The sequence below is a fragment of the Melanotaenia boesemani genome, chromosome 17, assembly GCF_017639745.1.
Source record: "Melanotaenia boesemani isolate fMelBoe1 chromosome 17, fMelBoe1.pri, whole genome shotgun sequence".
Classification (NCBI taxonomy): domain Eukaryota; kingdom Metazoa; phylum Chordata; class Actinopteri; order Atheriniformes; family Melanotaeniidae; genus Melanotaenia; species Melanotaenia boesemani.
This window is the reverse complement of record NC_055698.1, coordinates 16496377-16501341: the sequence shown is the minus strand read 5'-3', so window position 1 is coordinate 16501341 and position 4965 is coordinate 16496377.

The following is a 4965-nucleotide window of genomic DNA, read 5'->3' as shown; positions in this document are numbered from 1 at the left end:
ATCTTACATTCAAGGAATTTTGGAAACATGAATTTGATTTTCATAATCCAAGTCCTGCCCCTGGCTCTCATGAAAAGCAAACAGGTCAAAGGCTTTGTTAAAAAGAGAGGATGTAGAAATCTTGACAATCTTTTTTTTTTTCTTTTATCATGCATAAGTTTAAGCTAGTGCATATCTCATCCAAATAAATATGAGTGCATATATTTATTAATAAAAAAAAAAGAAGCAGAAAAAATTCTGTCCACAAACGTTCACCGTTTTTCCAGGAACAAGAGTTTGCTTACTGATAAGGTGTAATTAATATTTGATTATTTGCTTAAGTTAATAATGAATATTTCAAAACTTGTATGAATAAATTCACTGATGCACTTGCCAAGTGTTTCTGACAAGGAACATTAAAATGTTTCTGAAGTATAATACTTTGCATTTTAGGAAAAATAAAAAGAATATTCCATTATGTTTGTGTTGAAATGGATGATGGTTAGCATGGAATTGTAGATAAAGGGTAACGCCACAATCTGTAAAGCAGTTCTAGGCATAATAGCAAAACAGATGCATACAAGCTGGTTGAATTTAATTTATTGATTTATGGTCACTTCTGTTTTCTACCTGGAATTTAACTGCTCACCTGTCTGCTCAAGTCTTCCCAAAGTGCAGCAAATCACAAAGGGATGACTGCTGTAATATCAACCAAGCCCTCCCCACACTAGAGGATAACTTCCAGCCATCAGAGTTGCTCAGCTTCGATACAGGATAATGACTGGAGCGAATCCATTGTGTGATAACTTATCTCTCTAGGTCTGTGGGACTTTTTTTTTTCTTATATGGGGCTTTGCGTTTCATAAACCCCAAATTCATTTCACTCTGTATCTGTGCTGATACAGTTTCTCCGTCAATGAGAGGGAACTCTGTGGCTGGGAGATAGGGAGGAGAGAGAATTCACAGCACACTGCAGACATTGCGGGAAAACTGAGATAAGAATATTAAACAGGAGAAAGAATTGTGTCTTCTCCTCCAAACCAATAACATGACTGAGGATGGAAATGCAAAGGGAGCAGTCAACTCCAAGACAAAATTTAGAGGGCACAATATGTTTCTCAATTTTTCCAAACTGAATTGTAAAATATGGTTTTATGAAATGCTTTTTCAAAAGCTACATTGATAGCACCAGTGATCTACAAAAAGTATGACTTGGATATCCGAGTTGCAACACGTTTAAGTAAAAGTTAAAAATGTGTTAAATTTATCTGCTAACAGAATATATGACCAGGTTTAATATGACCGCCGCAACAACTCATATATGCAGACCAATCAAGCTTAATACAGCATGAAATGTAGTGGAATACAGTGAACACATTTTCAAAACATAAGATCAATGCAAGCTGCAGGAGAGGAAATGTTGATGTGTGTGGAAATCCCCACTGATACTGTACAGTCCGACAGAGATTGTGGCTTAAATTTTATCTCACACAGCATGACAAGCAATAAATCTATAATTTCTCTACAATCCATTTGGGGGTTTTAGCTTCCAAACAACTGTGTCTTAAGCAGGTGAAGTATTGTCCATGTCTGATAAATGCTGGCTGATTGTTAATCACTAACTTAGTTCTGAAACATGAAAATGTATAAGACAATTCGGCTGTTTACAGCTGACACTCAGATAATTAATCAGTCCCCCTGATGATGAGTGCAAATTGCCCAAGATTATGTTGACACATCTTCATTGCTGTATGTAGGAGGAGGCGATGGCAGCAGCGCTGCCATTTAGCCTGCCGGTTGCCCCGGGGGATTCTTCTGCTCCAGCTTTCTTTTTAATGTCTGGCAATTAAAAAGGGCCGTCGAACTGCTGGAGAGGAGAGCTAGGGAAACAGAGGAATAGAGGAACGTGGTGCAAAAGAGTGAAGTTAAAATACTAAAGAATAAAAACAAAAAAAGAGATATATATACACAAATCAAACTTTAAACAAACTATAAACCGGATGATCACGCTGGAAGAGGAGCTAAGGCTTGAATCTGGTTTGTTCTGTCTGTGTGGTGTGTTTACACAGCAACCATTTACACAATTAACTCTATTCAACTCAACAAAGAGTATTCAGCTATTGGTGAAAATTTTAGGACATCAACTCATCTCCTTTTTGTGGCATTTCTGCTTCTCAGTGATGCACACAGGCCACACACAAGAGCTGTTCATCAGGAAAATCCATCCTGCCTAGTTTTCATTCACAGTAGCAGCTGATGCTGATATTTTCCATATCTATCAGAGTGACAGGCACAGCACGTTGGTTTGTTTCACTCAACGGGAGAAATTAATCACACACATTTAGTACAACAACAGAACATTTGAGCTCTGCATTAACTGCACTCATGCTGGTTTTGATGGCCATGTTGAAACAATATTTTTATGCTTTTTACTGAAGTTATTTGTTAACAGTTCTAATTTCACTTTAAGAGCAGCCTTTGAGTAGGTAGGTGCATATATATATGCTGTAAGTACAGTAAATGTGTATTTGTTCGTACATACTTTCAATTTATGGCATGAAATTCTGATTAAAATAAGTCAGTACATGTGTCTCAAGAATTTCATGTGACTTTAGTGTCACAAAGTGCAATTTCTTGTTCCCTCGGCAGTGTTCTTGTGGATAAAAATATAATCACTGACAAATGTCACTAGACTTATTTCTCCGTGAAGGGGCAGTGTTAAAGGACTCACTACAAATGGAAGCATTGTGTAAAATAATACATAATACAGTCACATTATAGACAGATTACATCTATTAGTTAATGCTGTGCTGCATGCAAATGGCATGCCCATGGGAGAGCAGAAAATGATTTGAAACTTCAATAAGTTACAAGCGGTGGCAAGTCTACCCATAATCTGCACAAAGCCCCAGGCAGCAATGAGGCTGTATGCAATTAGGGGAGAAATAAAAATTAGCAAGTAAACAAAGAGAAAATGTAAAAAAAATAAATAAATAAAAATAAAATGATAAAAGTGAAATGAACATTGTGGTGTAAGACTGCCACATCTTTGATGAGTTCAGCCATTGCTTCCCTTAATTATCACAGTGCAATGCTATTGTTTTCAACAAGGATAAATGCCAATGTGCCTGATGTGTCTCTCCTTATGTGGGTCTTGGAGCTTGTTGTGGCTGTGACTGATTTCTACAAACAGTTCTTGTAGCCTGTAGCCGTTTTTCTGATGCGTGGCCTTTAGAGGAGGATGAGACTGCTCTGTGACTCATTGGGGTTGGTTTTCTTTGAGTTTTTGGTTAAACCACAGCCACTGTGTTGTTTTGTTGTGTTCCAGGCCTCCATCAAACAATACTTGTAACATCTCATCTTTTGGCTCATGTGAATCTGCTTGATTGGTCTCTTTTGAACAGCTCCTGCTTTCTGTTGAGCCATCAATAGATGAGATGAAGACAGGACCACCATCTTTTGGTTGTCTTGGTGTTCTGAATATTAATTTAGTAATATTTACATGAATATTTTTTTTTTCAAGAGGCTTATTTTTTTTATCTGGTGTTATTGCATTTATGTGGGAATTGTGACACTTGTTAGGATTTTATTTTTTATTTTTTGTGACTTTAGTTACTTGTTGCTGCCTTTTACTACATTTTAATGCTTTATTTGATCCATCTGTAATGATTTTGATGTTTTATGCAATGCACTTTAAATTGCCTTGTATGTAAAATGTGCTACTAAAATAAATTTGCCTTACTGTGTTGCAGGGTTGGACACGGTGGTCTTTTGGACCTAGAGAAGGATGATGGAGTTGTTCACCATGGCTGCTCTTCCCCATCATCCAATTTTTGTAGCCTTGACTGCATCCAAGAAGTAAAAGCTTGGTTTTCACACAACTTTCTCTAACTCAGTGGAATTAAAACTGAATGCCTTCTTGATGACACCAAATTCACACTCTCCGAATCTGGCAGTTTTCCACTCCATATTTATGGCTCCACTGTTCGCCCATCCACTCAGGTCAAGGGTCTGGGTGTCATCCTTGACAGCACCCTCTCCTTTACTCCTCACATTAACAGTCTGCTTATTACCATCTGCGCGACATCAGCCGTTTCCACCCACCTCTCTAACCCAAAATTATAATCTTCAGTGTCAGTATTACAAACCATGTCTTTTTAAACTAATGATTTTTCTCATGTTTTATTCCACTTATATCTTCAATGCTGGTATTTGCTGTTGTTTCAAGGTTGACGGATGTAATAATGAAACGTATTCATTACTCGAGATTTACTTTCAGGATGTCCATGCTTGTTTCCTAGCATTCCTTTATGAATTGATGTTGACTTTCTATTTCTCATCTGATCACAAAACAAAAGAAGGTGAAGATGATATATATTGAAGAAAAGTTGCCACCTTGAATAAGAGCACCTATTAATAAAAAACATTGAGTTAATTAGAAAAATAAAAGAAATAAACTTATATTTACAACATAATCGAGCATATCACAGCAACAAAACTGTGATTGTATTTGGGTTCCGAATAATTTAGCTTGTCTTAATTACTTTACATGGGTTGTCGTCTGAACTATCATTAAAAATCTACTTTTTATAAACTCACATTTTGCATGTAAACTACTGATCTAATCAACAAAATTAAATTTAGCAGAAATTAGCATTATATTAACCATTAATTATAGTTTTCATTCAGCACATCAGTGATAACAAAAAATTGTGACTAAAAGAAAAAGCTTTTAGGATTTTTATTAATCCTTATATTAAATCCACCGGATTTGTAATTGAAAAAAAATCTTTCTTAAGCAATTATAAATAAAACACACCTTTTCTAAAAGTTAGGATGTACATTTTTATAGGATTTTAAATGTTTTTCAATCGTCACGTGCTCCTACAGCTAGTCAGTTCCACCCAGCTTCGCGCTATTGGTCGGTTTGACAAATACCCGCGTCTCATTGGATCAAAGTACTGTCTGTCACGCAAACCGGAACTG